Raw genomic sequence first — 25,616 nt, 5'->3', positions numbered from 1 at the left:
GTGGCCCCTGTCATAAGCTCAGGCCACCACTTGGGGGCCTTTCTGAGAAGCATTCCGTGACTATCTGCAGAAAGGCTGCCACTCACAAGCCCTAAAACATCTACTTGAGATGGGGCGCAATGACCCACCCCCTTTCCTGTCTTTCTCTGTCCCTCTCTCTTCTAGATGGTTCCATACACAGGTTGGCCATACAGTCAGTACTTGAGCACCATCTCCATGTTCTTAGAGCTAGGTCTCTGTTTTATTCCCAGCTATTAGAAATTGTTTTTAGCAAAGCATGTGTGTGACACTTAGATGGAGCAACCCGTTACCTAGGAAACTGTCCCTCTATACATGCTTTGCTGCCTGGTATCATTTGGATCCAGCTGCCTCGATTGGCCTTTTTCCTTAGCCTTTCTCTGACCCCCCCCCCTTTCTCCCAATTATTGTGCCAGATGCGTAGCTCCCAACCTGGACTAGCTATGTAATTTGTGGGGTTCACTGTAAAATAGTCCCCCATTCAAAACCGATTGAGGTTTTCTAGATAACAGACCATTAAAACAAGTACTGGACTCTGTGCCTGTGTTTGGGGGGGTAGGGTGGGCGTGCTCTGCAAAGATGCACAGGCTGTGTGCGTGAGAGGCATGTCCTGCTTCTGAGGTGGTCAGAGTGGCCCCACACAGCTCTCATTTGTCTCTGTAGACTGACTGGGCTCCTGGCCTGGTGACAGAGGCATATGCCTTCCATTTTATCACAGTTATGTTTTAAATCTTTTTTTTTTTTTTTAAGGGCTTTCTCTAACAACACGTAAACGTGGGGCTTCTGAGTTTTTAAGGACCAGAGACTGCTTCGTATTAACATTATTTTATGCACTCAGGATATTTTCTGTCTCCAGTCTGACAAGAGCATCTGATTGGAACCCTAGGTCCCTGTCAGGCTTGGTCTGTCAAGTCTATGAGTGCTGCCTCTGGCTAACATGACCCAGAGACTATTTTATGGATACCATTCTTCTCTGTATGCAAATTCCTTGTAAACCTCCTCAAAAAAAAAGTCACCACCTAAACACATCCTGACTGAATCACCCACAGGTTCCCCCAAAACCTTTTGGAGGGATTTGTGTTTCCAACCTGTCTCACTTCTGAGGTTCACCAGTCAAAGAAACTGGCCCCCCATAGTGTATGTTAGCATTTTTTTTTTTTCATCTGTCAGCTAGCTGCTTCTTTTTAAGTCTTTCCATCTCCACCTCCCAGAGTCCCGGGGACCAAGACTGTGTCCTTTATCTTTTGGTAATGTGGGACACAGATACACCTCAACCTTCATTGCCTGGGTCTCTCTTCATCTTTGTATCATTCTGTAAGACCTTGGAGATGTCCCCCTCCATGGCCCAGAACCCCAAATGAGCACAGAGCCTTCAGATTCTGGTCTGAGACACACTGGTGACTTACCAGTGGATCTCAACCTTCCCTTGTCCTCCTGGGATGTAGAAGACCTTTGGGCACTGTTTCCTGGGAACCGTCTGTGGCCACTCCCACATGGCGTTGGCCTGACTTTAACCCACCCAACTTCTCTGACCCCTCCGTGAATCCAGACTAATACTCATACAAAAGGTGATATTTGCACAGGCCAAGGACTCCATAGCATCCGATTTCCTGGTGGCCCGACGTGAGGTTCCTTTCCTTACCATGCACACAGAGGGGAGTTGAACTCAGAGAAAGATGCAGAGGAGACTTGCTTGTTGGTATCTTTAAACTGCTCTCTGTCAGTGACAAAGTACTGAAAAGTCAGCGTGTGAAAAGCCTTCGTAAGACTGAAGACTGTGTCCCTTCCCACAGAACACAACAGGTTGAGAAAGTTGGTAGAGACCCTGCATCGCCCCCATCATGAGTTAGCAGAGGGGGGCCCCAGGTGTCCAGAGCCTTAGGCAGAGTGTGGCTGGCTTCCTACCTCTGCTTTGGGACCATGCACTCATAGACAAGCTATGCAGCCTCCTTCGGAGGCAGCACTCTTAGCTTTAAAACGGGCACGGTAGTGCTGAGCTGCACATGGTACCTGTTATATGTCTAAGAATCTTTTATGACTAATTGTGTCAACCTATAATGCCAGTGTTTGAACGTCTTTTTTTTTTGAGGGCAGGTGCTCTGCAGCCCAGGCTGGCTTTCACTTGGCGACCTTTCTTCCTCCCCTTCCCAATTGGCTGCTTAGAGTTGACTATCTATGGAAGAGTTTTTCCTTTTCGGTCAGCTTCTTGGCAGTGTGTACTATTTGTTCTATAGCTTCCATGTTTGATACCTGCATTCAGCCTTCATGCTTACTCTGCACCTTATGTGCATCAGGAACTATGTGGAAGTACCCATGTGTCACTTAATAACAGGGCCATGCTCTGAGGAATAGGTCTTTAGGCAGCCCCATCATGGTGTGACCATCCTAGAGTGTACTGCCACTAAACTACATTAGTATAAGCAAACACAGCCTGTGGCTTTTCCGCGAAATCAAGAGACAAGAGAAGGGCTGGGTGTGGTGTGAGCTCCTTTAATCCCAGCACTTGAGAGGCAAAGGCAGGTGGATCTTATTAAGTTTGGGGCCAGCCTGATCTACATAGCAAGCTCCAGGGCAGCCAGGGCTACACATGAGACCCTGATTCAAACAAACAAACAAACATGAGAAGGAAAACAGGAAGGAGCTGTCTGAGGCCACTGATGTCCTCACAGGGTGTGCTGTTTGCAATTGTATGTGTGGGGTGCATATGTGTGTGGGTGCACTCGTGAGTGAGGACGCACATGCACAAACATATGGACAGAGGTCAGAAGTCAACTTTAGGTGTCATTCCTCGGATGCTGTCTACCTCGTTCTTTGAGAAAGAGTGTCTTATTGATCTGGGGGTTGCCAAAGAGGCTAAGCTGGCTGGCCAACAACCCAAGAGATTTTTCTGTTGCCATCTTCTCAGTGCTGAAATTACAAGCATGGGCACCACATGGGCATTTACATGTGGGGCCTTGTCGGGCCTAACATGAGGTCTAATCTCCATTCCACCTTCACCCTTCAGTCATGTACACAGGTGGAGGGCGTGATCTAGGCCCTAGAGAGATTTACATATTAATAAGGTACCTGAAGGCCAGAGGGTGGAGCCGACTAAACATTCCTCCCAGCCCCTCCCCCCTCCTCCCCTCCCTATTTAACTCAGGTCCACCCTGGGTTTTATGTGGTGTGCATCCCTATCTATCCACCATCCGCCATGTCAATAAACCGGTTTTGGAAACCCAAGGACTTCCTCATGTGTTGGGGCCGCGCTGTGAGGAACCGTGAGGAACCGTGGGGAGGCCTTTAGTTAATGAGCAGCCGGGCCCAACTTCCAGCTGGAGGAACCCTGGGTTCGCCAGTCATATTTTTTCCTACAGGGCCTGGGGGTTGAACTCAGCCTCTCACGTTTATGTAACAAGCACTTCCCTGACTGAGCCACCTCCTTAGCTCCATTGAATTTTGGTTGTTGTTGTTGTCTGTGTTTGGTTTTTTTGTTTTATTTTGTTCTTTGGTAAGGAGGACTATACCTGAAAATAACAATGAACAGTACAATGGATATGCAAAGAAGAAACAGGATTCTTTAGTAGCGTTAGGGACAGTAGGCGGTTGTCTATACATTCTACACAGAAGTGATAACGCAGCGTCTTTGCTTGCACACTACCAAAGTGAGAGCACTGGTTACATGAGACACTTTTTTTCCCTTTGAAACAGGATCTTATTCTATAGCCAAGCTGACCTCAAACCTGATATCCCCCCACCTCAGCCTCCAAGTGCTAGATCACAGGCATGCACCACAGTGCAATAGCGCCGGTGGAGTTTTTCAGCCCCATTATAACATTAAGATATATGTCTATGAGCAGTCTGTTGATGGCAGAAATATCATACGTAGACATTGTCTCGAGGGACCAATTCTCTTTCTCCTCAGTCAGATCTGTGAAAAGAGCAGTCAGGCTTTCCTAAGACCCTGCCACTCTTGGCAAAGTGTCACCAGGCAGGAGATAGGTCCTCCACTTCCAACTCCTTACTCAGAGAAGCAGGTTGTTCTGGGACCCCACCACTTGATGGGGTCCAGGTTTCAACCATACCTCCAATAAAGTCCCTGTGGTCCCCAGAGCCTGTTATAAAGCCTAAGAGCAGTCTGGTCACATTTAACAGATGAGAAATAGACAGAATCTGTCTCAAGGTTTTGTGCAGTTTTTGGCAATGTGGTAAGCACCAGTAAGCCCGTCTCTTCTCTGACCTGTTCTCTGAACCCTTCCAGAACAGTTATTTAAACCATTTTTTAAGCTTTTTTTTTTTTTTTTTTTTTTTTTTTTTACTTATTATTGTTGCGTGGGAGGTGAATACAGGGCCACATGTGTCACCATGTGTGTGTAGGCCTCAGGGCCACTCTGGGGAGTCAGTTCCTGCTTTCTGTCTTTCCACCACAGGTTTGAAGAATCAAACTCAGGTTCCCAGGCCTGCACAGCACATGTGGTTGCCCGCTGGGCCATCTCATAGGCCCTGTTTGAATCTTTTGATAGATTTGAAGAGCAGAACAGTATGTCTTATCCCTGCCCCCTGCCCCCCAACACACACATACACGCACACGCACACGCACACACACACACACACACACACACACAGTGTCTTATTTACAATGGTCTCATCACACTCTGTGAGTTTCTTTGAATGGAAACACTCTCTTGACATTGGAAAGAGACTTAGAAAGCATACAGCTGGCTTCATCCATATGCTGCGTCCTCTATAAGAAGTCAGAGGTGCCTCCTCCTCCACCCTCCCAAGAGGGACTGGGGTCATGGATTCACTCTGTCTTTGGCCTCAGGAGAGGAGAGATAGCCCTACGAGTTGGGCCATTCACATTTAGGGGCTGGGGAGAGAAAGAGAAGGTGTCAGAACAAGTCCTAACTGGGAATCACAGTTAGACCTAATTTTACATTCCATGGGGAGAAAACCCCATACCAGGTTCACGCTCAAAGCATGTGGCACTGCCAAGATTTGCTATGTGTGTTTAATAAAGTCTGTGTTTCACACACTAGGTTCTTTGTGTTAGTTTCCCCTCACCCCTGGAAGAATCTGGGTATTTTGTAGTAACCTATCCATTGCCCTAATGTCTCTCTAAGGGTCCCCCTCATTGATTGTGTGTGGAGGAACAGATGCCCAGACAGAGCCAGCTCTGAAGCTCACAACCCCCTCCTGCCCTAGCCTGTCCTGGTTCTCCGTCATCCCCTCCTGGTTGTGTTACCTTCCAGAGCCACGAGCAGGCCAGCCAGTGTCTAATCAATGCCTTGCTTCTTGCTGAGGGTTCTGCCCTCCCTAGTGCTTCCTGCTGGGCACTCAGACCGAAGTGTCCCCACCTCAGTCTGTCCAATCATTCAGCAAATGACTGTGTCTCCAAAAGGCTGAGCCACCACCAGCCCAGCTACTCAACTCACCCCGTGGAGCTGGGCTTGGTCACCCCGATGAGTGTGAAAAACGCCGCCTTTGCAGGCCGGAATCCGACAGAAATTGGAAAGCTGCTGCTCTCTCTAGTCCCACTCTCTTCTCATGTTTGCTGTTATTTTTTAACACTTTTTTTTTCCTCCTCAGAGAAGCACTATCCTCTTCCCCAGAGCTTGCCTGTAGCGAAGGCATGGTCTGTACAACTGCAATTATTTCAGGAACAGATGGAGCGCAGAGCAGAAAGTCTGTTAATAGTAATAGAAACGCTACATGTTAACCTGGACAGCACACGATGACAGTCCCATGACTACCGTTCTGTTCCCACCAGCTGGGCACCCAAAGGAGGAATGAGATATTCACAAACAGACATCAGCCACGTAGCCACCTAAAGTTAGAACTCAAATTCCTTCACATTAGGGGCCCTGGCGACCGCAGCGGCTTAGGCCTGCCACAGAGGAGGCCATGCCACACAGCTCAGCGCAGGCCTCAAGGGATAGCCCAGGCTCGGGTTTAGGCAATCAAAGCATCCTGTGCTGACAGAGTCACCAGCATGGTTTTCAGTCAAATGCTTGGTGTGCCGGTGCTAGTAGGAGCCAAAGGGTCAGTGATTTCAATGGATACTTGGTGCACGGGACTCCCAAACTGCTCTTGACTTCCTGGGGACTAGGAGAAAGCATGGCACTGAAACTCCCCAGTGAATGGCCCAGTGCAGGGCCTCATCTAGTTCTGGATCCAGAAACATCTCTTCACCCTTACTAAAATGTGGTAAACAAAGTCTTACCCACAACAGGGGACATAGGCAAATTTATTTCAGAAACGTTTTTTAAACACCTACTGCATAGAAGAAAATCATCACCTATGAAGAGGGACTCTGACCATGAAACATCTCCCACAGGCGTCTGTGCATGAACATTTGGTCCCTAGCTGGTGGCACTATGATTTGGGCAGGCTGTGGAGCCTGCAGAGGGTGGAATCTCAATGGAGGAAGCGGGGTCTGGAGGTAGGTCTTGAGCCCGGCCCCACTTACTTTCTGCTCTCTGCCTCCTCTCTCCAGGGGCGATGAGACCAGCTGCCCTGCATTCACTCCAACATCCCTTCCCTGCCAGCATGGATTGTATCCCCTAAGATCAAAGTGAAAAAGCTCTACTTCCATGAGGAGCTTCTGGTCAGATATTTAGCCAGAATAAGTAACCCTGGGACAACGCTATGCCTATATAGGTACAAGTATAGCCCAAGATGTGGACACGCCCAGCAAACCGGCAAGCAGAATGCAATTGGGCTTCATTTCCCTGGATCAAGGGACACAGAAGACTCCACAGGGAGAAAGTGATATGAAGGATGTCAGAGACAGCTGGAGGAGCTGAACGAGGTCTCCTACTCCGGGGTGAGAGCTGTGCATAGTCTGAGGTCTGTGGCTTTCTAAGGGTATTCCCAGGCAGCCCTTGTCAGAGCCAATCCTGGACATCTTTTCAAGTCTAGTGGACCCTGGGTTGGCACCAGAGTGTGGATATCTACCCATGTAAATGAGCTATAGTGTAAATCGGGGTTGGTTTATTCATTTACTGTCTAGAATAACTTTACCAAGATCCCACTAGGCCACTCCCCTAGCCAGCAAGGGCCACTTGAGTGGGAAAAAGGGAAGATGGCCATCAGGAAGTGGCAGAGACATGAGCTTCCCGAAACCTCACAGATGTGTCAGAAGGAATGGAGAGGATCCAGGGTGAATTCCTGACCTTAGAAGTCTACAGAAGGAAGAATCCAAAGATTAGCACTTGGTGACTAATGGTGACATTGTTGTTCATAAGAAAAGGCAGAGGACAAAGAGGAATGAGCCAGGGTGGAGATACAAATGTGGCAGTGCAGCTGGACATGACCCGATTGCTGCTTCAATCCTAGAAGTGTCCTGCCCATCTCTGTCCTTAAGGACTCTCTTTTGCCTCCGCTTTCCTCTGCTCCTGCCTCCTGGGCAGTATGGATGCTTTCCCAATTTGTCCGTCAACATGTAGTTATTGTTGCAGTCTGCTCAGCTGCTAATGAAACATTGACATTTAAATAGATCACTTGGCTTTATTAACAGAAAAATTGCAGTGTCCCAGAGGGGTCTGAACACTCCGGCTGTAAAAAAAAAAAAAAAAAAAAAAAAAAAAAAAAGACAAGACAGTGAACTGATCAGGATTTGAACTCAACCACTAGGCATGCCAGCAGCCTTTGGGCATATAGCCACATGAGCCTAGAGGAAAAATCCCTTCCCTTAGACATCTTGAGTAGACAGATGCTTTAAGCAGAGACCAGTGTCTCCAGAGTATTGGGCAGCACAGCTGAAAAGTGGGGACTCCAGAACACATTACCAACAAGTATACCTCGGGGGGTTCATATTGTGAGTAGAAGTCAACTCTGATTGCTAGGGTGTGGCCTGAAGGCAGTGCACATGCCTATCATGGGTGAGGCCCTGGATTATAGCTCTGGTCCAAAAAAATAGATCCTCAAATCTGCCCATCTGTCCCTCTCTCCCTCTGCCCCTCCCTCCCCATGCTGTGTCTGTCTGTCCCTCTGTGTTACAGAAGAAGGTGAAATTTAGAGACCAGAGACCTGGTTTGGAACTCCAGAGAAGGTCATTTGGTCCTTGTGACTGGAATTTTCTTGGTCATGTGACCTGCACCAGGTCTATTCAAAGCCATTTGTTAGCTCATTTAATATACAGAATGACTAAAGAGAAAAGAATTATTATGACTCCCACCTGGTAGATAATAAACATGGTGCCCAGAGAGTTCAGGTAACTTGCCTGACTGACCTGACCCTGTGTTACCTGCCACCACCAACCCTTGATTTTTCCCCATACTACTTCTCAGGAAGTACCCAGAGAGAAAGAAAGAGAAAGACAGAGAGAGAGAGAGAGAGAGAGAGAGAGAGAGACAGAGAGAGAGAGAGAGAGAGAGAGAGAGAGAGAGAGAGAGAGAGACAGAGACAGAGAGAGTGAGAGAGACAGAGAGACAGAGAGAACCTTTTCATACGGGACTATAGCTCAGTCACAGAATGCTTGTCTAGTCTATGAATCCTTAGACTCTATCCTCAGCACTGCAAACACACACACACACCTTTTCTATGAAGATTCATACTTCCATTCCACCTTCTCCTGGGCACACACCCATTTATTTGCACCTTTTAAACTGGAATCTGGTGGGCCCTTCCTACTGTGGCTGATGACACATTGCTTCCTCTATGGCTTGAGAACCACTCAGGGCAGGTGTCTTAGTTAGGGTTTTATTGTTGTGGAGAGACATCATGACCACAGCAACTCTTATAAGGACAACATTTAATTGGGGCTGGCTTACAGGTTCAGAGGTTTAGCTCATTATCATCATGGCAGGAAGCATGGCAGCATCCAGGCAGACATGTTACTAGAGACAGAACCGAGAGAATTCTACATCTTGATCTGCAGGCAGCAAGGAGACTGTGTGCCATATTGGGTGTAGCTTGAGCATAGGAGACCTCAAAGCCTGCTCCCACCTTCCTCCAACAAAGCCCCCTAATAGTGCTGCTACTCCCTATGGGCCAAGCATTCAAACACATGAGTCTATGGGGGCCATACCTATTCAAAGCACCACAGCAAGTATCAGATAGACTACAAGGAGCCATCAAAGACACTAGGAACATGTGCTTGAACAGAAGGTAGTTGGAGGACATGTTGACTCTGAGAGTCTAAGGCTACTGCGTGTGAGAAGGATGAAGCTTATTCTACAATCATGCTTGAAGAATGTATATGTTTCCAGAAAGCTTTTATTGCCTCTGTGAGACATGGCAATTTCTAAGGACCTGAGAAGCGCCCAAGCAAAGTGACATTCTTAGGTCACTGAGGGACATTCCAAGGCCCAGAGGCTATGGGAGATGCTAGACAGTCCTTGTCAGGTTCCCCATGGAGACACACAGCCCTAGTCATTGTAGCACTCCAGGATACTATAATCCATCCATTCTGAGAACGCTTAGTCCTCCTAGGGATATGGAGAGAGAGGAAAGCAGAAGCTGTATGTGGGATATCACAACTCTGTGCTCACTAGTGTCCCCACACTTGGGCTTTGAGAACCAGACATTTAGAGAAAGTTACATCAAGACGACCAGTGTTCTGGGAACCTCTGAGATCAGGTACCCTGACACATGTTCATGAGAACCTAACCTGGCCCCCTACACATTGCTAAAAAAATATTTTATGCCTATAACTCACTCTACATCAAGAGTAATCATGTGGTGGGATACAGACACTATGATCAGTTTTCAACTTAGTAGAACACACCCCAGAAAGGGTAAATGGCCTTCATTTTGATGAAGAACCAGGGTTAGAAGCCAGGTCCTCTGGCATTGACTCAGGCAACCTCTGCACATCAGCATGGCTTTCGGACAAACAACTCCAGTCCCTACTTGCCTAAACAAGCATGGGAAAGTGACATATTTCACTAGGAATATGTAAATCCCTACAACCCAAGCTGAAGAGTTCATTTCTAAGAGTCTAGGACAACATTTCTCAACCTGTGGGTCGTGATCCCCTTTGGGGATTGAACGACACTTTCACATGGGCCACATACCAGATATCCTGCATGTAGAATATTTACGTTACTATTCATAACAGTAGCAAAATCACAGCTATGAAGCAGCAACAAGATAATTTTATGGTTGGGGGTCAACACAACATGAGGAACTGTCATTTAAAGGGTCCCAGCATTAAGGAGTTGGAGAACCACACTGCTCTAGGGGTTGGCCACCTTGAATAGATTCAAGCTCTTCATGGCTTCTTGCTTTTTATTGTCAGTACAAGGAACTTCATCTTTGTGTTTGTTCCCTCTTGGCTACAGGATGGTTGCCACACACACATATATCACATCTGCATCCCAGAAGGAAGGAGGATGGGTAAAGGAATGAGAGACACCAAGGATTTTCTCTTAGTCACTTTGCCTTTTATTTGGGGAAAGACCTCCTCCCCAGAGACTTTCTTCAGCATTTTAACCACACGATGCCTTACTAAATTATAACAGGTCCTAGGAAACCTAATAGTTCATCCCCCTGCCTCTGGAACAGCTGATCCAGAGTATGATGGTTTGGATCTGATATGGATCCCATAGGCTCATGCTTTCTGCATTTGTTCCTAGCGAGTAGCACTGTTGTTGGAGACTGAGAATGTATGTCTAGGTGGGCAGGGTCTAGTTGGCAGTCCGTAAGGGGCTCACCTTCACCTTTGAAGGTTAGAGCCTGGCCCTCTGTTCCAGCCCCATTTATCTGCCTCCAGCGAGGAGACTCTACTACAGGCTCCTGCTGCTGTGAATTTCACATGCCTTCATGGTGAATGTCACCTTGCCTCAGAAGCCACGAGCCAACATGAGTCTTTCCTCCCACCAGTTGTTTTTATCAGAGGTTTACCTGGTCGTGTTGACATAAAAGGTCACTGACACTCACAGCACCTCTTCCCAACATGTCAAAGCATGATGGTTACTATTCCTTACCAACTTGGTGGGATTTAGAATCACTATTGGGAACCCACTTCAGGGCTTATCTATGAGGATGTTCCCAGAAGGGTTTAACTGTGAAGGAGACCCACCTCGGACATGAGCAGCCCCATTCCACGGGCTGGGGTCCTGGACAGAATAAAAAGGAGCAAACAAACTGAGCAGTGGTATTCCTAGCTCTCCGCTTCTGCATCACTCTCCCCCACCATGTCTTCCCCATCACGATGGACTACATCCTCTCAGACGATGAGCTGTGCTAGACCTATTAACTTGCTTGTATTTGGTCACTGCCACAAGAGAAGCAATTAATCCACAAAGCATGATGGGAGTTCCAGATGCTGGGTGGAGTCTCTCCCAGCGACCCATCGTGGATACTCCTTCCTCAGCACTGTGCAAAGAAAGGGTCCAATGGTCCAGGAGCCAGTCCTGGTATGAAAGGTTTTGGGCTTCAGGGCAGGACCCAGCTGGTATCCTGTTAGGTTCACCCTCCCGGTGAGGATCAGCTGCTCACTGCAGCCTCCCAGGAAGGAGGTTCTTAACTAGATTTCCCATGCAGAACTCTGTGGGGGCGGCTCAAGCCTCTACCCACTGCAGGCTAAATTTATGTTCCACCCATCACCATCACGAGCCGTGGGAGCCCAGGGCGACTGTGTTTGTACTTCAGCTGTTCCATGGGTGCTCAAGTCCTTTCACAAGGACCACAGCTGAGTCCATGGAAGGCTCTCTTCCTTATGAAGAAGACACAAAACCCTTCCAACCGCACTCCGCCCTGCCCCAGGCCAAGTGCCCTGAACGTGAGGGAAGGAACCTGTGTGGTTATGACGGGAGGCTTGGTGAGGACTTTGAGGGAATTAGACTTTGGGGTGAAGGTTCTTGTCCCTATCTCTGCATGAGAACCCCCTTGGGAGGATGCCAACTCAGTGCCAATGCTTGGGTGTTTGTAAATCCAAACATCTGCCAGGGAAGTGGAGCCTAGCCCTGGTGCTCTGAAAATCACCATGGGAGATACTAAGGCGCAGGCAGGATTAAGCATCATCTTGGAGAACAGGGCTCTTTAGGGGCTGAGGACATGGTTCAGTGGGTAAAGCATCTGCCTAGCAAGCATAAGGACCTGAATTTCCATCCCCAGTGTCCACTGAAATGGCTAGTTGTGGCATCTATAATCCTGGTGCATCAAGGTGAAAACAGGATCCCTAGAGCTCACTAAAGAAACAGTCTAGCCCACTGGTGGGCTCCAGGATCAATGTGAGACCTTGTCTCAGAAAATAGACAGTGATTCATCACTGACCTCTGGATTCCATAGCTGTGTACATAAACAGACAGACAGACAGACAGACACAGAAAGACAGACAGACAGACACAGAAAGACAGACAGACAGACAGACAGACACACACACACACACACACACACACACACACATACACACACACACACACTAAGCTTGGCTGTGGACCCGACCTGGCCCTGTCAGCCCAGATTCCATTGAAGGAATGCTATAGGCAACAAGCCACACCCATGGTCCTTGGAAAATGGGATCACATGCCCCATGTCCCTGTAAGTCTCCAGTGGACTTCATAGACAGCTGGCAGGAGATGAGAGTCGAGAACCCTGCTCAAAAACGAACATGAGGTTTGTTTTACTTGAGAGTGGCAAGACAGACAAACAGAAAGGAGTGTGGTCAAGGAACAAGCTTTTATCTCAAGACACAGAGCACTGCATACCAGGAAGGGCCACACAAAGACTCGGGTGGCAGATCATGAAGCAGAGGGAACAAGGCAGAAGAAGCCTTGAGTCTTGGTGTACTTGCTGTCGCTATAACCAAACACCACAGTCTCAGTAGCTGTGAAGGGTAAAGATCTCTTTGGCTCGTGGTTCTGGAGGCTGAGAACACAGTAAGAGCATGTCACACCATGACACTATTTTTATAAAGCCATTAATGTCATCACACAGGCCCTTCCCTCACAGTCTCATCTAACCCTATTATATCCACAGGCCCCACCTCCAAACTCCATCAAGTTTCCACCACTCAAAATTTGAGAGAGCCCACTCCATTACTGTTTTCCAGATAGGGGAGGGCAAGACAAGTATGTGGACAGGGTTAAGACAACTGGTTAAACAGTTCTGGTAGATGCCGGCAAACCCACCCCTCTGCCATGCTTGTCGCAGTTTGTCTTTGTAAACTGGAAACAAACACAGACAACCTGGGAAGAGGGCATTTCAGTGGAGGAATCGCCTCCATCAGATTGGCATGTGAGCACCCGTGCAGGTATTTTCTTAGTTGGTAACTGATAACCCAGCCCACTGTAGGTGGTGTCCTGCCTCAGCAGGAGGAGCTGAGCTACAGAAGAAAGGCAGCTGAGCAAGGCAATAAGCGGCGTTCTTCCACGATTTTTCAGCTTCAAGAGTCTCTGCCTTAGCTCCCCTCAGTGATAGACAGTAACCTGTAAACCACATAAATCCTTTCCTCCCCAGGCTGGTTTTTATCATGGGAACTAAATGCGAACCAAAACAATGATTCCGTCGGGCAGAGTGGCTCGGCCTTCTAAGAGAGGTGGTTGAGGTTGCCAGCCCCAGCAAGGTCAGTTTGCCTTTGAAGAGCGCGCCGTGCTCTCTTTGAGAAATGGTCAGCTCTGGCAGAAGCTGTCTCTTTAGGCCATCCAAAGCACCAGAAAAAAATAAAAGACAGGGTTAATTCGGGCTTCGTCTTTTCAGTATTTCTAGGAATTGTGACTGTCCTAAGGGCTTCTGAACCGTGGTCATGATCTATCCTAAGATTATTTTTTCATCCCTTCTTCTCTCTGGGGAAAGGGACTGTATAAATGGCCAGGTGAAAGCAAGAGCTTTGGAGACTCTCACGTTCATATCCATTGGGACAGCATTGACTCAGTCTTGGCATCTGTCTTAGTCAACTTGGGCTGTATACTATCGTTTTGTGCCACTGTGACCAAAAGACCTGGTAGAAGTGACCCAAGGGAGGAAAGGGTTATGTTGGTTCACAGTTACAGTCCACCATGTTGGGGAGGGCAGAACGGAGAGGCTCCATTCATGGTGATGGCAGCATGTGGCAGAGGCTCTTTGCATTTTCGTAGATCGATAAACAGAGGCATTAAGTCAGAGCCAGGGTGGGATATAACCATCAAAGCCCCACCCTTCTGCTAGCCTGGACCCACTTCTCATAGGCTCAACAGCCTCCCAAAATATTGCCACAAGTTAGGGTCTAATTGTTCTACACATGAGTCTGACTAGGCTTCTAGAGCAATAATTCCATCATCTGGGTAGCATTTGGAGAAGGCCCACTTCCTGATTTATAGGGAGCTCTCTCTTGATAAAGAAGGAAGGTTGAAGAGTAAGCTTTTATGTGCCTCATATAAGGATAATAATCTCCCCCACCAGGACCCTACCTTACCCACTAACCACCTCATAAAAATTGATTACAGCCAAATACCAATCCATTGTGGATTAGGGCTTCAGGTATGAAGTCATCTTGATTCATCCATACCACACCCCAGGCAAGGACTATATTTCAACGTACAATTCCAGATTATAGTCCACCACTGTGGAAAAGTCAAGGAAGAAACTTCAAACAGCTAGTCACATCCCATTAGCAAGAGAAATGGATGCCTGAATGATCACTTGCTTACTTGCTTGCTTGTATTCAGCTTGGTTTCTCCTCTCTTATATACTCCAGAATCTTCTGCCTAGGGAATGGTGCTGCCCACAATGGGCTAGGTCTTGCCACATCAATCAACTTAAGACAATCAACCACAGACCACCTAGTGCAGACAGCCCCTCATTTAGAGTCTATTCCTGAGTGATTCTAGGTTGTGTCAAGTTTAGCAGAGACAACCATCACACCATCCTACACATAAATCCCTCTCTAGGCATATTCCCAAGAGAAATGAAGACAAACATGTCCACCAAGACATGCACAAGTGTTCATGTCGGCATTACTAATATAAACAAAACAACCCAAGTCTTCGTTAACCAGACAAGCACAATGTCTTCACATGAAGTAAGATGCTTTTTTAAGAGAGAGAGAGAGAGAGAGAGAGAGAGAGAGAGAGAGAGAGAGGAAAACTGACACATATTGATATGTGGTGCCATGTGAAAGAACTTCTGAGAATGATGCCAAGAAAAGAAGCTACGCACACAAGACCACATGTGACATGATCCCATTCATATGGAATGCTCATAAAAGGCAAAAGGAGATTGGGAATGCAGAAAACAGATTTGTGATTGCATAGATCTGGGGAAGGAAATAGGCACAAGGTCATCTGGGAGACAGAAATGTTTTCAGTGTGGCTTATAGATAGCTCTACAGACCTTGTTCTGTTATAAGAAACTTGCTGAAATATATGTTGAAAGAGGTGGGCTTGTGATGTGTCAGTTATAATGGATAGCTGTATTTTAAGAATTCCTCTGGGTGCTGGGGATGTGGCTCATTGGATAAAGGGTTTGCCTAGCATGCACGAAGCCCTGGCACTAATGCAGGGCTGGTCTCCAGCCACTGTACTAGCAGGGTATGGTAAGGCATGCCTGTAATCTCAGCTCTCAGAAGGCAAAGGCAGGAGGAACAGAAGTTCAAGGTTATCTCCAGCTGCATAGAAAGTGTGGGGTCAAGATAGGGTAAATGAGGCCCTGCATCGAAGCAAGAAAATCAATCAATTGATCGATCAATCAATCAATCAAACAGCAACAACAAAAAGCACATCTGGCCAAGTTCATGCTTAATTCTGCTTCTAAGTCATCAGCATGACCCCAGGCTTCATAAGCCCAGCCTCCAGTACCTTGTGCATGTTTTGTAACAAGATTTGACTCGAGTATTTTATCCTTTAAAAAAATGGAGTACAAGAGCTCTCCCTTTCTCAGGCTGCTGGGAAGACGGTGGACACTCAGACAGAGCATGCTCACCAAAAGCAGCTCCCAACTTTCAAAGCAAGGAGTGTGTTTTGCTGGGAGAAACTGGAAAGAAAAAACTTTCTTGTTACTAGATAAACGTTGGTCTAGGATTCAAGATGCCCAAGGAGGCCATCCAGGGCATCTTCATAGACAAGAAATGCCCCTTCACTGGTAACATCTTCATCTGACGTCAGATCCTGTCTGGTGTCATGACCAAGATGAAGATGCAAAGGACTATTGCCATCCACCGGGACTATCTCTGTATCAGATTGTACCTTACATTTGAAGGTACAGTAACTTTGAGTAGCATCACAAGAACATGTCTGTGCCCCTGTCCCCCTGTTTCAGAGATATATAGATTAGTGACAGACCGTTCATTTCTGTATGCTCAAGCCACCAATGAGCAGTTTCAAAAGTTCTGAGGGGACTCTGGCCAACTCCCTAGAACAAATAAAGTTTATTTTCCAATTCAAAAGAAACTTCTCAACCTCTCTGCCGTGAGGCCATCTCTTGAAAACTCTTTGCACAAGTGAGGAAAAGCCTGAAGGCCTGCCTCTCACTCCATCTTCCACCTTATGTCATAATTAAAGTCTGGTTTTAGTAGGGCCTGTGTTCATAGGGCTCAAAAAAGCCTCTCTGCCGCCCCCCCCCTCCCATCTACCCCGAGCACTCTCTCACCATCCACACCCCTGGTTGATCATTTCAAATACGTTCCTGCAGTGTGTAAATGAGAAATGTCCCCCACAGCCTAGGGCATTTGAACACCTGATCCCCAGGCGATGACATTACTTATGGAGCACAGCCTTGCTGGAGGAAGTATGTCACTAGGGCAGACTTTTGACTGCTCTTGCCCCCATGCCTGATGCCAGTTGCTCTGACTCCACAACCATGATGCTCCCTTATCCCTCTGGAACCACAAACCCAAATCAACTCTGCCTTCTATAAGTGGTCTTGATCATGGCATGTCATGACAACAGAAGAGTCACTGATAATTCGAACGCATGCAAGCACATTTGAAGAAATACTTTATCGTCTAACATGAAAGCCCCTCATCTTGCTTTTCTCACTTAATCTGTCCTGGAGACCTTCCCAAAGCACTCACAGGACATGGCACATGTGGGGTGCGTGGGCAGTGCACGGGTGCACATATGTGTGTGGTGCTCAGGGGCCCATGTTGAGCATCCTCATCAAGTGTTCTTCACGTTATGTCTTGAGACAGGTTTCCCACGAAAAACCGCGAAGTCACCAACTAGGCTAGTCAGGATAGCCAGCGAGCTCCAAGGATCCTCCTACCCGGGTCTGCCTCCCCAGTGCTGGGATTATAGGCACACACTGTTACAACTGACTCCTTTGAAGGTGTAGAAGCCGGAGATCCTGACTTAGGTCTTCAGGATAACACAGCGAGCTCACTACCAGCTGAGCCGTCTCCCCAACCCTCTTTGTATTCTATGTCACTGGGTAACTAATACCTTAGCCCCTTTGCAATGACTCACCCTCAACTCATGTTTAAGTTACAGCAAAAGTTTATTATGTTTATAGGCATCGATCAGCAATTACCCACAAGCCCTCCCTAGCAAGCAACCTCCGCTCTCTCCTCTGTGGCCCGTTTGTTTGTTTCTGTTACCACACACAGATGGAATCCTATATTGTTTGACATTTCGTGATGGTTTCTTTTATGAAAGATAACATCCTCAACGTTCACTCATGTAATATGCATATTACAGTCATTCCCTTTTAAAAACTGAGAGAGTCTGTCCTGTGTATAGATGGCCGGTGACTTACAAAGGCTTGATTGAGGACTTTTTTTTTTTTTTTGGCTTTACAGAGGTTTGAAAATAATACGTGTTGAATGGAAATCTGACTTTTTATCTCTCCCAGACTAGGAATAGCATCTCCAATCTATCTCGTGATCCCCAAATACAAGTGAATGTACATTTTCTGAACACATTTCACCTAAGCTATTTTGATTGGCAGGTTACATATGATGTTCAATTTTTAGCCTGATCTACTTGCCATGGTTGATTGTGATATAACCCTATTACAAGCTAAGGAACGTCTCCATATACTATTGTTTCTTTATGGACATTTGGATGACTCTGTATCTTGGCTACTGTGACCAGTGTTAGGGGGAACACGGGAGTATACTTATCTCTCAGAGACCTCAATTCCAGTTCCTTTGAACGAACCCCAGAAACAGGATCGCTGAAGTATATATAACCAGGCTCACCTTTCCAGTGCCTAGAAATCTTAGGATTCAAATGTTAGAATCCAAACAAAGATCATCTCCCTCCGCCTCTTTGTCTTTTTAGGAAGAAGCCAGAAAAAGAGGGCTGATCTTGGATCCAGGTCACTATGTAACAAGCATCTTACTAGGTCACTGTGATCCTGCCCCCCACCCCCCACCCCAACCCCCAAGTGGTTTCTAGCAGTCCCTGACTGGGCCAGGTCACATGTAGTGAGTTCAAATGGCTCTGAGGACAGCTCCATTCCTTATCAGTTTGTCACTGACGATTTTGGCTAGGAAGGGAATGGTGGCTTTCTGCAGCACTGAAGGTTGACCCCAGACCTGTCAGCACATCATACAAGGTTTCTGCCCCCTCCAAGGGACAGCTGCCTCTGACTGTTTCTAGTGTTGACTGTACATCCTTCTCCCTCCACTATGCTTACAGATTGAGTCTCCATTCTTGGAAGAGAGTTTCCTCTTCTAGAAGCCTGGCTGGCCTCTTTCTGTTACCACACCAGCCTGTACACTCCAGGAGCAGTCAGATCTCCCCCTGGTTGCCTGACCCAGCTATGGAATAGCTTGTTTCCTTATTTCTCTGTGAACAGCACACACACACACACACACACACACACACACACACACACACACACCTAATATTTGCCAGGAGCTTCTGTTGGTAGTCAGGGCTGTGGAAAGCACCATGACACATTGTGACTTAGGTCCCTTGAAAGAGCTCTGCAACCCCATTGCCACAGAGCCCTTCCCTTTCTGCCGAATTCTTAAAAAGGTCATCTCTGAGGTAGCAGGGAGGTGACAATGTTTGTCTAACAAAATATCCAAGGTTGGGCCAGTTTATAAAAAGGAGAGGATTATTTGGTTCAGCATTCTAGAGATTCAAGGGCATCACAAAAATTTATACTTGGTGCTGGTGAAGAGCCTTTAGTAGGTGAGGTGACATCACAATGTCAGAGAACATGCGAGGATCACGTGGTGTGTTGCCTAGGTTTATATCAACTTGATACAAGCTAGAATCATCTGTAAGGAAGGAACCTCGATTGAGAAAATGCCTTCATAAAGTCAGTCTGTAGGCCATTTTCTTAATTAGTGATTAATGGGGGAGGGCCCAGCCCATTGTAAGTGTTGTCATCCTTAGGCTGGTAGCTCTGGGTTCTATAAAAAGCAAGCAGAGCAAGCCAGGAAGCAGCACCCCTCCATGGCTTCTTAACCAGCTTCTGCCGTCCCTTCCCTGCCTGAGTTCCTGCCCTTCAGGTCTTTGATGATGAACGGTTTTGTGGACCTGTGAGTGAAATAAACCATTTCTCGGCCAAGTTGCTTTTTGTCATGGTGTCTCATCACAGCAATGGTATCCCTAAGTAAGACACATGGTAAGAAGGCAGCCAGAGAATAACTGGGAACTCACTGGGATCTCATGAGACTCACATTCATCTCTTCCCCCCCAAAATGAATGGCCCTTAGTTTTAATGAACCACAGTACTAACACAATGAGGACCAAAATGGAAACACAGGAAGTCTTGGGGGATGAATCACTCAAAGTGCAGTAGTTGTCTGGGGAGACCCCTAGCAGATGGGTACTTATCGAGAGGGCCACGCAACACAGACCCACCTAAAAAGACTCTTGGAGCAGTAAGCAGAGAGGCCAACAGTAGCATAGAAGAGCTGCAGAGGAACAGGAGGAGCTGCCAGGAGAGCCAGGGATGAGGACTGACGGGAACCCCGCTGTGGGCAAGAATGTTCCTGGATGCTGTCGGAATCAGATGGAAGATTCTGGGATTTTTTTACAGTGGCTTTATTCCCCCCTCCCTGCCCCCAGGCCTAATTATTTAAAGCACAAAAACATGTTTTTTTTTTCCTCAGAAACTCTAGAAAATATAGAAAAGCATAAAGATGAAAAAGACTCCCAATTATTCCACCCCTAAGAGAGCTGTCAATCAGTCACATACATATGTACTTCCTGGTTTCCTAGTCTTTCATGAATTGTGTGGTGGCTTGCATGTGAAATACCACTCATTATCTCACAAGTTTGAACACTTGGTGCCCAGCTGGTGGCGCTGTTTTGGAAGGCTGTGGAACCCTGAGGAGGAAGAGGGTCACCCTGAGGGCTCACAGCCTGGCCCAGCTTCTTGTGACTGACTCCTAGTAAGAAATGCTATGTGACCAGCTGCCTCCTGCTCCTGCTTGCCCCAGTGGACTGTATCCCCTCAAATTCTATCTCAAATAAGTCCTTCCTCCCTTAATTCTCATTCATTCTCTCTCTCTCTCTCTCTCTCTCTCTCTCTCTCTCTCTCTCTCTCTCTCTCTCTATCTCTCTCTCTCTTTTGTGAGGCATTTGTCACAGTGACAGGAAAGCAACACAGAGGGTAACGAAAGACACGGTGTGTGCGTTTGTGATAAATGGTTTGTGCCTTCCTTCCTCTTTAAGAAGACAACGAACTTGCGGGGTTCATTGGGTTTTCTAACTCATCCTTTAGTCCTACACATTTTAAAACTCTGGGGATAAAATATTAAAAATACATATTTATAGACAAAGCATTTGATTTTATATTTTTCTTGCATTTCCTTGTTAGTGAAAGTCAACAAATTGTTCCTACGGGTATGGATCACTTGTGTTTCTTATTTTGAAAGTTGACTTAGAAGAATTGCCTATTCTTCTACTGGATTACTAATCCTTTCTTTCTTTTCTTTCCCTTTTCTTTTCTTTTCTTTTCTTTTCTTTTTTCTTTTCTTTTCTTTTCTTTTTCTTCTTGAGACACAGTTTCTCTGCGTAACAACCTTGGCTGTCCTGGAACTCACTTTGTAGACTAGGCTGGCCTCAACTTCACAAACATCCACCTGCCTCTGCCACCTGTGTGCTTGAATTTAAAGGCATGCACCACCATACCTGCTACTAGTCCTTTTCTTATTGATTCAAAAATGTACTTTATATATTAAGTACTTTTTCATAGATTTTGTAACTATCCTCAATTTGTTGTCTTTGAATGTTATTTAACATTTTTTTCTGCCATATAAAAGACTTTAAAATATATCCAGTCAGATGATATCAATCTTTTCTTTCATGCCATTTACTGTTAACAGTTTGGTATGTATTTCTCCAGACATTTTTCTGTGCATATGGAGATATATCTATAAATATATATATATAGCTAGATATATAAAGTTTTCCGCACATTTAAGATGTCATGCACACTGCTCTGCAACTTGCTTATTTCACATTAGTGATATAAAGATCTCACTCCAATAGTGTGTTCTGTTCCACAGATTCAATGTTCTGTTATTAAACCAGCTTTTAGAGGTAGTCATTTTCACTTTCATATTTAAATATGACAGCTTTCTGGTGCCTGAAAGAAACAGAGACCTCAATTTATCTAGTCCATGTAACAAGCCAATTAACCCTGTGCTGGCTAATTTTAGCTGTCAACCTAACACAACATAGAACCACCCAAGAAGAGAGTTTCATTGTGGAATCACTGGTCTGTGGGCATGTCTGTGGGGGTTTGTCTTGATTGATAACTGAGGAGGAAGGACCCAGTCTGAGTGTGGGCGATGCCCTTCCATGACCTGGCCCTTCCATGACCTGGCCCTGAAGTGTGTAAGATAGTGAGAAGCTGTCTTGGCAGAGACCACAGGCAAGAGTGTCTGTGTTCTTCCTACATCCTTGACTGTAGGTATGATGTGTCAGAAGCTTGAGTCCCTTAGCTCTGAGTTCCCCAAAATGATGGACTGTCACCTGAGAGGCAAATAAATCCCTTTGTCCTTTATGTTGCTTTTGGTTGGGGTATTTTATCACAGCAACAGAAGCAAAGCTTTGACATTATCATAGTGTTTATATAAATTAATTTTTTTTCTGAGACAAAGTCTTGTTATATAGCCTTGGCCAAGACCAAGCTGGCCTTAAACTCATAGAGATCTGTTCTGATTGAAGGTGTGCACCACCACATCTGATTCCCTACAGCGTTAATGATTAACACCCACTCTTACCTTTCTGACTTAGCACATATATTAAATAGCAAATATTAAAGGCCACTATTGTATATTAAATATATATACATTGAAACTCCAGTTTCTCACTATGGGGTCTTCTGTGCCTATCTTGCAGTGCCATGCTGTTCTAATTATTTTAGCTTTGTAACATATTTTCATGTCTTCAAAGTCAATGCTATCCCTATTTCATCATTTTCACTGCTGCCTCTGATGATTTTTTCTTTTAATTGCTTGCTCCTTAAATTTAATTGTAAGTCTTAGAATCATGTGTGAAGTTTGCAAACTATTTACTTAAGATTTTAGTTAAAATTATGCTTACATTAATTAAATTAATTAAGGCTTTTTCTTGAAGTCTTTGTAAAATACTTATTTCAGCCTAAAAGCAGAATGTGTCTCTCCAGCTAGTCAATTTTGTGTTGTTTTTTTTTTTTTAAGTAAGTCTTACGTTTTTAATCATGTTTATTCTGAGACAGTTTAGATTTTTGTTACAACTGTAAATGGGGTTTAATGGGGTTTAAAAGTACATTTCATTAGTATTATTAGTATGTAGAAAAGTTCTATGTGTTTTTAGTATCAGCTCACTTTACTTTTCTATTGGCTTGGTTGTTTTCAGGGTTTCTGAATAGGGACTCTCACATAGACAGTCATGTCATTTGAAACTAAAAAGGAGAGCACGGAAGTTTTAGGGGCTTACTTTCTTCTTTCACTGTAGTCGTACCTTGTTTGTTATGGTTTGTCTGTCTGTCTATTTTCCTTACTGCTCAGCTAGAACCAATTCTAGGACGCAACAAACATGCAGGCTCCTCCTTCTGGAACTCCTCAGGGCTCACACATGGACCTGCATCACACATTCCCCCCTGTCATCGTTCCTTCCCGGGTCCTTGGAGACTTGTTTGAGCTTATCCTTGAATTCTCAGATGTAGGCTTCTATAGTGTCTAATATGTGGCTCACTGTTCCTTTTGGGTTTTAACACTCAGCAAACCATGTTTTTATCTCTTTCTTTAGAGAATAACGAGTAGCCCCCAAGGCCACCTCCATGGTCTCTGTGGATCCACATCTCCCCAGGGCCACCTTGGCCCATCTTCATCCTCCTGGAGTCCATGGCTCTGCAGCTCCCTAATTCTCAACTAACTCCCTTCTCTGCCATCTTGTCTCTATACTTGCTTGAGTTCCTGGGTTTTTCCTTTGATTCTCCAGAAGTTATCCCTAGATGGTCTTCAGGATCCCCAGATACATGATAATTTTTTGAGTCTTGGGAAATGCATGAAAAGGCCATTTCTGCCAGTCTTCCAACTTGCTGGTTCATTGTCTTCCAGCTCAGCTCAGCATTATCTTGCCCAGGAGAAAATTATGGATTCACTCTGGGCGTCTCCTTCTCCAAGCAGCCCCATGTCTTCACACGCTCCATTTGTGTTGCCTGAAAATAGATTTTTCTGACCCTTTACCTGCTTATCCTTTGAGGTGGAGCCCAATCCTCTATGCCTATGGTAGAAAACTTCAGGCTGCCATCCTCCACATTCTCTTAGAGCTTCATAAACGCTCCTCTGCTGGGATGCTTGGGACAATGTGGAACACTTATGTGTGTGTCCAGGTCAAGAAGAGGACCAAGATGTCTGTACCTGTCTCCCATCCTTACCTTGTTCCTCCTTTCTTCCAGGAGATCACCAGCCTAAGTCTCCATCTGAGTTAAGCCTAATTGCCACAGTTAACCAGCATGCTGATGGAGAATATAATCCTATTCTTCTTCCTATTCCCAAATTACCCATAATTCCTTCCTTCTAATAACCTTGCCTCTAATCACAAAAAACCATAGGCAATCAGAAGATAGTGTCAGGGTTTGTTAGTGTTGCATCTTCCACTTCTGCGTCTGTCCCTGCTCATAACAAAGACCCAGTTTCTGGTTTTGTTCTGGATCCTCCAACTCAGCAGAGACTTAGCTTTTACAATGATCCCCATTTTCCTCCCTGCCATCTGTACCCCCTTCCTATTAGATGATCCCAACTGGTTTATAAGCATTCCCGTGTATTATCCAACAAATAAATAAATAAATAAAATCTCTTGAGTCTCTCGTCCCTAGTGGAAGCCACTCTATGTCTCAGCTTTGCTCCACGCCATCTTTAACTGCATCTCCACTTCCAAACGACCCACCTCTTCTCAGCCCCTCCCACTCCTTCCAACCCCACCCAGACAGGTCTTACCAAGATCACAGTTATCTCCAAGTTGTCAGTTCATTTGCTCATTCCTGGGTCCACATCTTGCTCTTCTGGAACACAGTTGTTCTCAACCAGTGGGCCATGACCCCATTTGGAGTCTTTCATTGGAGTCTAATATCACTGGTCCTAAATATCGGATGTTTATGTTGTGATTCACAACAGTAGCAAAATTGTAGTTATGAAGTAGCAACAAAAATAATTTGATGGCTGGGGGTCACCACAACACAAGGAACTGTATTAAAGGGTCACAGCATTAGGAAGGCTGAGAACTGCTTGAATCTAGAAGCATTCAATGTGGGTTGGCCCCCATCCTCCTTCTTTACTTTTTGGTGACTTTATTTATTATTTAGTGTGTGTGTGTGTGTGTGTGTGTGTGTGTGTGTGTGTGTGTGTTTAGACAGGGTCTCTAGCTTCCTATGCAGCTGAGGATGCCCTTGAACTTCTGATCCCTCTGCCTTCACTTCTTGATTGGTTGGATGACAGACGTGTATACCATGCTCCCCTTTGTGCTGCTTGGGGTCATATCCAGGGCTTCCTGCATGCTTGGCAAGGACTCTACCAAACGCCCCACACTCTCTTTCTTGGGACACACCTGCTCTCCAGGTTTCACCTCCCTCACCTACCTCTGTCTCCTTTGCCAGGTTCTGCCCTCTTGGTGTTTGCGTGGTCCAAAGCTCAGTCATGAGCCCTCCTTTCTCCTGCATTAGCTCTTTTGTTAGGTCCCATGCTTACAGATTCCATATCTATGGCTTGAAGATGTACAGATACAGCTGGCCCAGTGATTACCCTTGAACGCCAGCTTCTGATATGCAGACTTGGGTTGTCTTCTAGCCCACCTTTCACACTTATCAGATCTGCAACAGAAAGCCAATGCTCTCCTCCTAACATTCTCCCCTCCTAATGGCTATGTTCATTGGCCCAGCTGCCAGACAAGCATGGCGGCCTACGCAGGTAATCCCACAACTCAGTGGCAAGAGCAGGAGAAATGTGAGTTCAAAGCTAGCTTGGGCTACACAGCATGACCCTGTCTCAAAGACAGAACAAAACAAACAGCCAGGCGCTCAAGCTGAAAATGAGAAGTCACTCCTGATTTTCTCTCTCCTCGCCCTCCTCTCTGTTCTACTATCCAGTCCATTAGCCAGCCCTGCTGAGTCTACCTGAAGTTGCTTCTCTAAGTCGCCTCTTGGTTTCTGGTTCTGCCTCTACCATTGTCATCCAACGTACCATCATTCTTTCCTAGCTCCTGCTGCCTCTTGTATCCCTTGCTTACCATTCCTCTACCTGGCGCCCACCTGATCTCCCAAAACACCTAAAACAAGGCATAGCACTATCCTGTGTGATCCACTCC

The 25,616-nt window shown here is 46.0% G+C and overlaps 1 protein-coding gene across 1 annotated transcript in view; it reads left to right on the top strand.

Annotated features, from left to right (window-relative positions):
* Pebp4 (phosphatidylethanolamine binding protein 4) overlaps positions 1-25,616 on the top strand; it is a 217,359-nt gene that overhangs the window by 95,244 nt on the left and 96,499 nt on the right. The gene's annotated exons all lie outside the window — the stretch shown is intronic.

Source organism: Arvicanthis niloticus, chromosome 3, assembly GCF_011762505.2.
Source record: "Arvicanthis niloticus isolate mArvNil1 chromosome 3, mArvNil1.pat.X, whole genome shotgun sequence".
Taxonomy (NCBI): domain Eukaryota; kingdom Metazoa; phylum Chordata; class Mammalia; order Rodentia; family Muridae; genus Arvicanthis; species Arvicanthis niloticus.
This window is presented reverse-complemented; position numbering and strand designations above follow the sequence as displayed.